This window comes from Salvelinus sp. IW2-2015, unplaced genomic scaffold, assembly GCF_002910315.2.
Source record: "Salvelinus sp. IW2-2015 unplaced genomic scaffold, ASM291031v2 Un_scaffold5204, whole genome shotgun sequence".
Lineage (NCBI taxonomy): Eukaryota > Metazoa > Chordata > Actinopteri > Salmoniformes > Salmonidae > Salvelinus > Salvelinus sp. IW2-2015.
The window spans coordinates 67,727-79,526 of NW_019946470.1; the positions used below are offsets into that span (position 1 = coordinate 67,727).

Sequence of the window (11,800 nt, forward strand, 5' to 3'; positions counted from 1 at the left end):
AAACCCCGGCCCTTACCCGGGCCCAAGCCCCTAACCCGCCTACCCGCCTGGCCAAAAGCCATATCGGCACCTCTAACCCGGCCAACGTTGTGGGCCCAATTCATTGCGTGTTCTATATGGGAACTCCCCGAATTCACGGACCGAGTTGTGATTCAGCCTGGAATCGACACAGGGTCTGTAATACGCTTTATAGTCACCTGAGATGCCAGGTCCTTTAGGGCCGCTATGCCACTTCGAGAGAATAAAGATATTTCAAATGTTCCTATATGGTTCTATGTTTACAGTTGTGTTAATATGTGCAATTAGTTAAAGTAACAAAAAAAGGAAAAATAAAAAATAAAGAATGGGTGTAATTATACCCCCAAGGGTGTTGTTTCTTCACGTTTGGAACCTTTTCTGTGCAAAACTCAGTCACAAATCTTTAGCTGCTGTGATGCACACTTGTTGTTTTTTTTTCACCCAGGTTATATTATGGGGACTTAATCAAAATTGTTAATTGTTTTCAAATTCTTTGTGTCTGTGTAATCTGAGGGAAATATGGGTCTCTAATATGTCATACATTTTGGCAGGAGGTAGGAAAGTGCAGCTCAGTTTCCACCTCCATTAGTGTGCGGCAAGTGTCACATAGCCTGTCTCTCTTGAGAGCCAGGTCTGCCTTACGGATGCCTTTCTCAATAGCAAGGCGATACTCACTAGTCTGTACATAGGCAAAGCTTTCCTTAAGTTTTGGCGTCATCACATCTGCGTCATTTTTGCACTGGTGTACTCTCTGTTAGGGCCAAATAGCTTTCTAGTTTTGCTCAGTGATTGGTTAAATTTCTTCCAATGTTCAAAGTTCTTTTGGTTTCTCATGGATTGGGTTAATTGTGTGGCTGTCTGTGGCTCGTGGGGTCGGGGACAGCAGCCCAAGACCCGCTGTGGTGACTTCTGGCGCCAGGTCATCGCCGGGAAGGTTGATGCTATGTGGGAAAACAACCGCCGCAGTGTGTAAATGGAGCTCGCTGAAGAATTTTACGATCCAACCTCGCAGAGGCAACTCAATTTTCCCTGTGTAAATTCGCTACGACCTAACTCAACATAAAGAATGAAAACGGGGCAAATCCAGACCAATGGTCAAATCTATCATAAGCCGCCCCACTCACCAACCTCCTACAACAAAAGTCCAAAACCATAACAACACACTGAACACCCCACATCCCAAGCTACAACACACCCCCTCGCCTCCCCCCCCCCCCCCTCCCTCTCGCCCCCATCCCAGGGCTGAATTCCAGCAAGCATCTCAGTGTCACCACCGCGTTACCCAAGAAAGGATAGAAGAAACGTCAAAGAGGTACTAGGTGACATATTAATCGCTACCTTAAGCCTAGTTGGTTTAAATCCACTAGATCCTACATGTAAGCGTTTGGGTGTATGATACTACACGAGCAGATTAGGGTAAGATTAACAGCCAGGTAAGAGAAGCGAGTCCTCATATGAGGCCAACGAGAGACACGCCTACAGAGGACACGGCCATAAGAGGGGAAAGGGACCAGTGTCAACTGTGTGGTAAACACTTCCAGCTCCTGGTACCTCTCGACTCCACTGAGGAAAGAGACAGTCACCTTTAGGTAGACACTCCCATGGTGCTGATCCATTCTTTGAGAAAAGAGACCAGTTGTTCTTAACCTTTTTGTTGAGTAAACACTTCCCAGGGTAAAAGTCTTTGAATTAACCACTGCGGAGAGTAGACAGGGAGCATGATAGTGCTTCAACGTTAACGACTTCCCGAGTCCTAGTGGTTTGCCATTTCCACCTATGAGGAATAGGAGACAGGTGTACCTTGGGTAACACTCCCATGGTGTTCTGAATCACTGGGAAAAGAGACAGTGGTGACCTTGCTTCTAGGGGTGGTCGGTAAGATTACATCCCCCGGTTATCTGATCCGAACTGAGGAAAGGAGACAGTCACCTTTGTTCACCGTTTCGCAGGGGTGCTCCATGGACCTCTGAGGGAAAGACAGACATGAAACCGAGTGACGCAGAGTAACAGCATCTAGAGGTTTATGTACTAAGTGTTCGGATTTCTATCACACCATACCACTTCCATTTAGATTCTATGGATGATGTAAAATACACACCAGCTTAGCCCGCAAAAACCCCCACGCACCCCTCCAAACGCCCGTTCAACTCCCAAACCATAAAGGAAAGAGATAATAGGAGTTAAAGGGCCAACGTACCCAAAAGAAGGATCCATCCACGCCCCAGCCACCAATAACCAACCTAAAAGCTTGTCCCAACCACCTAACTACCAACACCCACTTCAGCATCTTCAAACTCAGCCAGCTAGCTCGGAATCATTAAGCCCAATAGATTGATTACTGTGACCCCAAGATTGTTCCCACGTTGCCCGCGCTTCTTTAGTCCAGTATTCCAATGTTGGGCCTCTGTTCTTCCCTGAGAGTCACCGAAAGCGAGGATTAGTCAAAAAGCGAAATGCCGTAACAGGGTCACCCTTTGGCGCAGGTTCACGCAAAGGCGCATATGTCGATCCTAAGCCTAAAACCCAAAACGCGACACCTAAGAGGTTCCAAGGAACCACATAGCATTCTTAGTTTTATTCGCCTTGGTCTCCTCCGCGTAGCTCCCTTTAACCTTCTAACCCCTAGAACGACGCAAAGTAGTATGAAGGGGATGAGAGGTTTGCACACATAGCCTGGACGCCTGACCCCTTGGTCAAGCGCCCATAACTCGCTTGTCACCCTCCAACCCATCTTAGCTTACACCCATAAAGCTAAGAGTGTTCGTAGGGTAGGTTAAGGTAGGGTCCAGGGTCAGGCTATGTGTCCTTACCTCCATGTAGTGACACATGAGCGCCCTGACGCGCTGTGCACCTGCTCTACCTGCCTTTATTTTGGGAAGTTGGCCCCGTCTTAAAAGCCCGGTACCGTAGGTGATCAGGCTATGTGTGAACCTACCTCCATTAGCTTCACCAAGCTAATGGGAGGTTAGGGACCATGTCAATAGCTCTGTAACCTTGGGCTAGTCCGCTTTTATAACCCAGTCAACCCCTAGAGCTCATCCCAAAAGCGGTAGGAGGTACTAGTAGGGTCGAAGCACGCATAGCAGTCGTTGTTCCACCTCACTGGGACCCCCTTCCCCTTAGTTTGTGAACCTAAAAATGTTTCCCTTCAGGGGTTAGAGTATAGACCCGGCCTAAGCCGTGGGATCATAGAGTGGGTCATGGCTGATGTGTACACACCATGCACCTGACTCCTTCTCATTAGCATTTCGCGTTTTTCTAGAGGGTAATTTAGAGGTTCAGCAGGTAGCGAGGTCAGGAACACGTCATACGAGCGCTATGTGTCAACTACTCCATAGGCTTGGTGCTTCCTTGCCTGATCTCGGCCATTTTCTGTATATGTTGACGGACTCGTTCCTGTTCTACTGGGTAGACGTTAAGGGTAGGGGGGGTCGGTGGGTCAGAAGCATCAATGTAGTCCCCATGCCGCATCATAACCCCTTCCATCTGATAGCCCTTCCTTACTCCTTAACTGCTAACCCTTTTCGGTGATCGTTTCTTAACAGAGGTAGAGTTAGGTTAAGGAACCACCTTAGAACAGCGCTCCCCAACCCCACCCTCCTAACTTCACAGCGCTATGGTATGTCTCGACTAATCCTCCAAAATTAGTTCCTTTAACCGCCCCATCCCACCTTGAACCGGACCCCCTGTTAGAATCCATCACGAAACAATAGGTTAGGACACAAGCCTTGATCCCCAGCGGTTCTGACCACCATGTAGCCGTTAAACCTAACCCCTAGAACACCAAAAATGAGTAGGACACATAGCCCCGGGACGCTTCCAGGGCGTCTTCAGGCTTATGTGTCTTAACCCTAACCCCCTACCAGGTCAAATATCCAAAGGCGTTACTTGGTGTTTAGGGGTTAGGGTTGAAAGGTATAGTCAAGGCTTATGTCAGGCTATGTGTCCTACCTCCATTAGCTTGGTGTTCTAGGGGTTAGGGTTAAGGGTAGGGGTCAGGGGTCAGGCTATGTGTCCTACCTCCATTAGTTTGGTGTTCTAGGGGTTAGAGTTAAGGGTAGGGGTCAGGGGTCAGGCTATGTGTCCTACCTCCATTAACTTGGTGTTCTAGGGGTTAGAGTTAAGGGTAGGGGTCAGGGGTCAGGCTATGTGTCCTACCTCCATTAGCTTCAGGTTTGGTATTCTTGATGTACGCTGAGAACTTGGCAAAGATGTTGTTTCCAGCTGTGTTGGACTCTCTCTGCTTGGCTGCCAACTTAGGGTACCTGCAAGAGGAAGACACAGAGACACAGTCAGATACAGGAATACTGAGATACTAAGATACAACAGTCAGACACAGAGACAGTGGGAAACATCTGGGGTCACAGTATCATCTATTGAGCTGTATTCAGTGGATATAATCGAGTGGGCTGGATCAGGACTTGTACTGACACTACTTTGGGTGATGCATATGAAGCCGAACGGTGCAGAGGAKTTCTGTGTGATACACATTATGGTTGGAGAGCTGCCTGTGTACAAGATGGCGTAGTTGGCTGGAGAGAGGACGTACTCCTAGGAAGACGTGTGATGTTGTGGTGTTGTATTAATACAGCGTGATACCGTATCCTTACTTGGGTGGAGCCAGTACATCCTCCAGGAACTCTTCGATCTTGTTGATGTCTGTCTTCACCTCTCCATTAAATGTCAGGAAGGGAGGATGGGTCCCTGGGGCTAGGTTATGGAGGTCCGCTGGCTTCCTATTGGACAACAGAGAGATAGAGTTACTTCTAATTGGAGCAGAGAGGGACAGGGTTACTGCCTATTGGACAACAGAGAGACCAGGGTTACTTCCTATTAAAGCAGAGAGAGACAGGGYTACTTCCTATTAAAGCAGAGAGACAGGTGTGTGTTTGTAAACTTCTAACATCATCAAGAGTCTAAATGGAAGTTTGATTGAAAATCACAACTTGTGACATAAATCTGTAGCATGACCTCTACTACTGAGTCACCTGGTTGTCATGTTTTTCTTCTGGTCCGCTTTCTCAGTGATCAAGACACGCTGGAGTCGTTTACCAAGGTGACTGTCTCTTTCCTCAGTGGAAAAAAATCAGACACCTGGGGTGTGTTACCAAGGTGACTGTCTCTCTTCTCAGTGGATTCAGGACACCTGGAGTGTACCCAAGGTGACGCCTGCTCTGTTTCTCAGTGTGATCAACCACCTGGAGTGTTACCAAGGTGCTGTTCTCTTTCACTCAAGTGGATCAGACACCTGGAAGGGTTTACAAGGTGACACTGTCCCTTTTTCTTTTTTTTTCCCCTCCTCCCCTCTTCTCGCCTTTTTTCTTTTTTTTTTTCTTCTTTTTTTTTTTCTTTTTCTTTTTTTTTTTTTTTTTCCTTTTTTCCTTTACCTCTCTCCCTTTTTCCCCCTTGGGGGCGGTAGTCCTCTGTGCCGTGCCTCTCCTGTAGTTGCGCATTGGTCCTCTTTGTTGGTCACTATCGGAAGTCCTTCTAACCACTAATGTGATTCTAACGCACTCGATGTGATTCTAACCACTAGGGTTAGATGGTAGCGATATAGGATCACATACTCTCTTTGATCTGGCCCCTAACCCCTGACCCTAACCCCTGGCATACTATTGAGCGCGTCAGACCTGTGTGTGACATTGTTAAGACCACTCCCTCAGCCTTCACGGATCATAAGAGACAGCTCGGGGAGAACGGCAGTTTCGCCGATACTTCTCTCCGATCCACCTCCCGCCTAGAGAGAGAGAGAGCGAGAAGAGAGAGAGGAGAGAGAGATGAGAGAGAGAGAGAGAAGAGAGAGAGAGAGAGAGAGAGAGAGAGAGGAGAGAGAGAGAGAAGAGAGAGAGAGAGAGAGAAAGAGAGAGAGAGAGAGAGAGAGATGAGAGTAGAGAGAGAGGAGAGAAGAGAGAGAGAGACGAGAGAGAGAGAGAGGAGAAAGAGAGAGAGAGAGAGAAGAGAGAGAGAGAGAGAGAGATGAGAGAGAGAGAGAGAGAGAGAGAGAGAGAGAGAGAGAGAGAGAGAGAGAGAGAGAGAGAGAGAGAGAGAGAGAGAGGGAAGAGAGGAAGAGAGAGAGAGACAGAGAGACAGAAGAGACAGAGAGACAGAGAGACAGAGGACAGAGAGACAGAGAGACAGAGAGACAGAAGGAGGCACAGAGACGACAGAAGACACAGAGACACAGAGACACAGAGACGCATTATCATTTAGCATTAGCATCAACAGCAACCTTTGGAAAATCCTCTGATTATCATTTAGCAGCAGACTCGTACATTTCCTCAGTGAAAACAATTGTACTGAGCAAATGTCAAAAGGCTTTTTACCAAATTACCATACGACGAACCACGTTATTCACCCTGCACACCCTAATTGACAAACAACATCAGCGCCACAGGTACTTCCACGAAGCTGTGAACGATCTGAAGAACAAGGCAGAAGGACCATCTATGCCATCAAAAGGAACATTTGACAAACCAATTAGGATCTGGCTAAAAAAATACTTGAATCAGTATATAGAACCATTGCTCCTTTATGGTTGTGAGGTATGGGGTCCGCTCACCAAGCAAGAATATCAAAAGATGGGACAAACACCAAATTGAGCCTTGCGATATTGCAGAGCAGAATTAGGCCGATACCCGCTAATTATCCAAATCCAAGAAAAAGAGACGTTAATTCTACAACCACCTGAAGGAGGGTGATTCGCCAAACCTTCCATACAAAGCCATCACCTACAGAGAGATGAACCTGGGAGAAGAGTCCCCTAAGCAAGCTGGTCCTGGGGCTCTGTTCACAAACACAACAGACCCCACAGAGCCCAGACAGCAACACAATTGACCCACAACCAATCATGAGAAAACAAAAGATAATGACTATGACACATTGGAAATGAATTTTACCAAAAACTGAGCAAACTGAATGCTATTTGGCCCTAAACAGGAGAGTACAGCAGTGGCAGAATACCTGACCAGTGTGACTGACCCCAAACTTTTGACTATGTACAGACTCAGTGAGCAGCCTTGCTATTGAGAAAGGCCGCCTGTAGGCAGACCTGGCCTCAAGAGAAACAGGCTATGTGCACACTGCCCACACAATGAGGTGGAAACTGAGCTGCACTTCCTAACCTCCTGCCAAATGTATGCCATATTAGAAGACCCATATTTCCCTCAGTTACACAGACCACAAAGAATTTTGAAAACAATTACAATTTTTGATTAAGTCCCATATATACTGGGTAAAGAAAAAACACAGTTGTGCCATCACAGCAGCAAGATTTTGTGACCTGTTGCCACAAGAAAAGGTCAACCAGTGAAAGAACAAAACACCATTGTAAATACAACCCATATTGTTAGTCTTTATTTATTTTCCCTTTTGGACTTTAACTATTTGCACATCATTAACACTGTACATAGACATAATAGACATTTGAAATATCTTTATTCTCCCGAGTGCAACAGCGGCCTAATGGCTCTGCATCTCAGTCTATAAGCGTCATTTACAGACCCCTGGTTCGATTCCAGGCTGAATCCAACCGGCCGTGATTGGAGTCCCGATATAGAAACGCATAATTGGCCAACGTTGGCCGGGCTTAGGGGTAGCGGGTTAGGGCTTGGCCCGGGTTAGGCCGGGTTGAGGGCTGGCCGGGTAGGCGGAGTTGGTTGGCCCGGGGTAGGCCGTCATTCTAAATAAGGATTTGTCTGACTTGTTCTTAACTGACTTGCCAAGTTTAATAAAGTTTAATAAAATAAACTTCTGTGAGTGTAATGTTTGTCTCTCATTTTCTTGTTTATTTTCACTTTTATTTATTATCTATTTCACTTGCTTGGCAATGTAAACATTTGTGTTTCCATGCAATAAAGCTTTAAATGGATGGAATTGAATTGAGAGAGAGAGGGGAGGGAGAGCCAGAGAGGAGAGGGGGAGGGTGAAGGGGGAGAGAGGAAAGAGAGAGAGAAGGAAGGGGAGAGATAAGTATCTCTCCGCTTGTGTGGCTGTGGTTGTGTTGGTGTGGTGTGTGCTGTGTGTGTGTGTGTGTGTCATGTGTGTGTGTATGTGTGTGTGGTAGTGTGTGTGTGTGTTGTGTGTGTGTGTGGTGTGTGTGTGTGTGTGTGTGTGTGTGTGTGTGTGTGTTGTGTGTGTGGTGTGGTGTGTTGTGTGTATGTTTCCACAGCAGTGGAAACTAACCCAGTCACCTGACACCATGGACTGACTGAATTATGAATACTGATTGTCAATATCCTGCTTCATTGACCACAGAAATACTTTACAATAGCCACTGGGGCTGGTTGTGGAGGTTAAGGGCCACTGGGGTGGTACGGGGCTACGGGGGTCACAAGGGTTGGGGTATTGGCGTTGGGTCACAGAGGCTGGAGTACGGTTCGGTAGGGGCACAGGGCTTGGGTGTGGAGTAAGGAGCCACTGGGCTGGGCTACGGGGCTAGGGGTCACAGGGCGGGTGGAGTTAGGGGTCACAGGCCGGGTTTGGAGCTAGGGGTCCACAGGGCTGGTGTGGAGTTAGGGTCACTGGGCTGGGTACGGAGCTAGGGGTCACAGGGCTGGGTATTGGAGCTAGGGGTCGACAGGGCTGGGTATGAGCTAGGGGTCACAGGGCTGGGTATGGAGCTAGGGGTCGACAGGTCAGGGTACGGAGCTAGAGTCCACAGGGGCTGGGTGTGGAGATAGGGGTCACAGGGCTGGGTAACTGGGCTAGGGGTCACAGGGCTGGGTGTGGAGTTAGGGGGTCACAGGGCCTGGGTATGGAGCTAGGGGTCACAGGGCTGGGTATGGAGTTAGGGGTCACTGGCTGGGGTATGGGAGCTAGGGGGTCACGGGCAGGGATATGGAGCTAGGGTTCACAGGCTGGGTATGGAGCTAGGGGTCACAGGGCTGGATATGGAGCTAGGGTTCACAGGGCTGGGTATGGAGCTAGGGTTCACAGGGCTGTTATGGAGCTAGGGGTCACAGGGGCTGGGTTATGAGCTGGACTTAGTCTAGGGTCCACAGGCTGGGTATGGAGCTAGGGTCCACAGGGGCTGGGTATGGAGCTAGGGGTCACAGGGCTGGGTAGGAGCTAGGGGTCACAGGGCTGGGTAGGAGCGTAGGGGTCACAGGCTGGGTATGGGAGCTAGGAGGTCAACAGGCTGGGGGTATGGAGTTAGGGGTCACAGCTAGGGGTTATGAGTAGGGGGTCAGGGTTCTGGGTATGGAGCTAGGGGTCACTGGGCTGGGTATGGAGCTAGGGGCACTGGGCTGGGTACGGAGTTAGGGGTCCGGGCTGGGTAGGAGGTAGGGGTCACTGGCTGTATGAGCAGGTGGTCACAGGGGCTGGGTAACAGTTGGGGTCACTGGGCTGGGTATGGAAGTTAGGGGTCCAGTGCTGGTACGGGGCTAGGGGTCACTGGCTGGGTGTGAGCTAGGGTCACAGGCTGGTATGGATTGGGTCCACAGGACTAGGGTCAGGGCTGGGTATGGAGCTAGGGGTCACTGGGCTGGGTGTGGAGCTAGGGTCACAGGGCTGGGTTATGGTTAGGGGTCACAGGGCTGGGTGTGGAGCTAGGGGTCACAGGGCTGGGTATGGAGTTAGGGTCCACCAGGGCTGGGTTATGGAGCTAGGGGTGCACCAGGGCTGGGTGTGGAGTTAGGGGTAACTGGAGCTAGGGGTCAAGCGGCTGGGTATTGGAGCTAGGGGTCACAGGGCTGGGTTTGAAGTAGGAGGTCACAGGGCTGGATATGGACTAGGGGTCACAGGGCATGGGTTATGGAGCTAGGGGTCACTGGGCTGGGTATGGAGCTAGGGGTCACAGGCTGGGTACTGGAGTTAGGGATCACTGGGCTGGGATATGGAGTAGGGGTCACAGGGCTGGGTATGGAGTTAGGGGTCACAGGGCTGGGATGCGAGCTAGGGGTCACTGGGCTGGGTATGGAGCTAGGGGTCACAGGGCTGGGTATGGATGGCTAGGGTCACAGGGCTGGGTATGGAGCTAGGGGTCACAGGGCTGGATATGGAGCTAGGGGTCACTGGGCGGGTATTGTGCAGGATGAGGGCAGGGGATAAAACACTGTAAGCACCAGAATAGCGAACTGGAGGCCGCTTTCCTGCAATCCATGGTCCATTTTCAGTCATGCTGGGTATGATACTATGGTTATTTATACTCCTCCTCGTTATCAATCATTGCTGGGTAGGATACTTCTGGTTATTTTACTCCTCTTTATCAGTCATGCTGGTAGATACTATGGTTATTTATACTCCCTCCTCGTTCTTCACTCATTGCTGGTAGGATACTCTGGTTATTTATACTCCTCTTTATCAGTCATGCTGGGATGATACTCTGGTTATTATTATACTCCTCTTTTATCAGTCATGCTGGGATAGGATACTCTGGTTATTTATTACTCCTCTTTTATCAAGTCATGCTGGTTAGGATACTGCTGGTTATTTAATACTCCTCTTTATCAGTCAATTGCTGGGCAGGATACTCTGGTTATTTATACTCTTCTTTATCAGTCATGCTGGGTGGATACTCTGGTTATTTATACTCCTCTTTACAGTCATGCTGGGCAGGATACTATGGTTATTTATACTCCCTCTTTATCAGTCATGCTGGTAGGAACTCTGGTTATCTTATACTCTCTTTATCAGTCATGCTGGGTAGGTACTTCTGGTTATTTATACTTCTCTTTATCAGTCATGCTGGGTGTGATACTCTGGTTATTTATACTCTCTTATCGTTCATTGCTGGCAGATACTATGGTTATTTATACTCCTCTTTATCAGTCATGCTGGGTAGGATACTCTTGGTTATTATATCATCCTTTATCAGTCATGCTGGGTAGGTACTCTGGTATTTATACTCGCTCTTTATCATCATGCTGGGTGGATGTGGGGCGGGGCAATGGGGGTCAGGTAGCTAGTGTTAGTATATGGGGCGGGGCATGGGGTCAGGCTAGCTAGTGTAGTTGTGCAGGGCGTGTGGGGTCAGGCTAGCTAGCTGTGTAGTATGGGCGGGCATGGGGTCAGGCTAGCTAGGTTAGTATGGGCAGGGTGTGGGGGTCAGGCTAGCTAGCTGATGTAGTATGGGGGGGCATGGGGGTTCAGGCTAGCTAGTGTAGTATGGGGCGGGGCATGGGTCAGGCTTAGCTATTAGTATGGGGCGGGGCAAGGGGTCAGCCTAGATAAGCTAGGCTGTAGTATGGGCAGGGTGTGGGGTCAGGTTAGATAGCTAGTGTAGTATGGGGCAGGGTGTGGGGGTCAGGCTAGCTAGTGTAGTATGGGGCGGTGTGGGGTCAGTTAGATAGCTAGTGTAGTATGTGGACCACTCTCTATCTGATGAGCCACTGTCTCTCTGTACCATGCTGACTAGACTGTATGCCAATGCCCCCATTGATGCTGCAGTGAAGCTTCTGTCTCATGTGTAGCGTGCGTCGTGTGTGTGTGTGTTGTGTTGAAGCTTCTGTCTATGTGTGCGTGCGTGCGTGCGTGTGTGTTGAAGCTTCTACAAGTGTATTGTTGTTGCTGAGCTGAGTTCTATGGGTCCTGTGGTAACACAATACACTGCAGATCATAATAGTCAACATCTAGAACACTGAGGACAATAGGACACGCTATAGAGGGACAGTGACAGCAAAGGACTGACCTAATACACTGACCGTTACTATGCAAACACTTCATTTGCTCACTGCGTCAATTTTTAAACGTTTAGTGTATKTGAGGTTTAAAAGKCATCCATAGTTTGTATTTTCCACTTTTAAATTTCAGACTTTATTTTTCCTTTACTAAAAATGTATCC

At 48.8% G+C, this 11,800-nt stretch overlaps 1 long non-coding RNA gene across 1 annotated transcript; it reads right to left on the reverse strand.

Annotated features, from left to right (window-relative positions):
- Positions 1 to 10,286: 10,286 nt before the first annotated feature.
- LOC139026586 (uncharacterized) lies at positions 10,287 to 10,729 on the reverse strand. The gene is made up of 3 exons (XR_011478434.1): positions 10,642 to 10,729; positions 10,491 to 10,554; positions 10,287 to 10,342 (listed from the first exon to the last, which is right to left on the reverse strand). It is a non-coding gene; the product is annotated as an uncharacterized lncRNA (long non-coding RNA).
- Between the last annotated feature and the right edge of the window lie 1,071 nt (positions 10,730 to 11,800).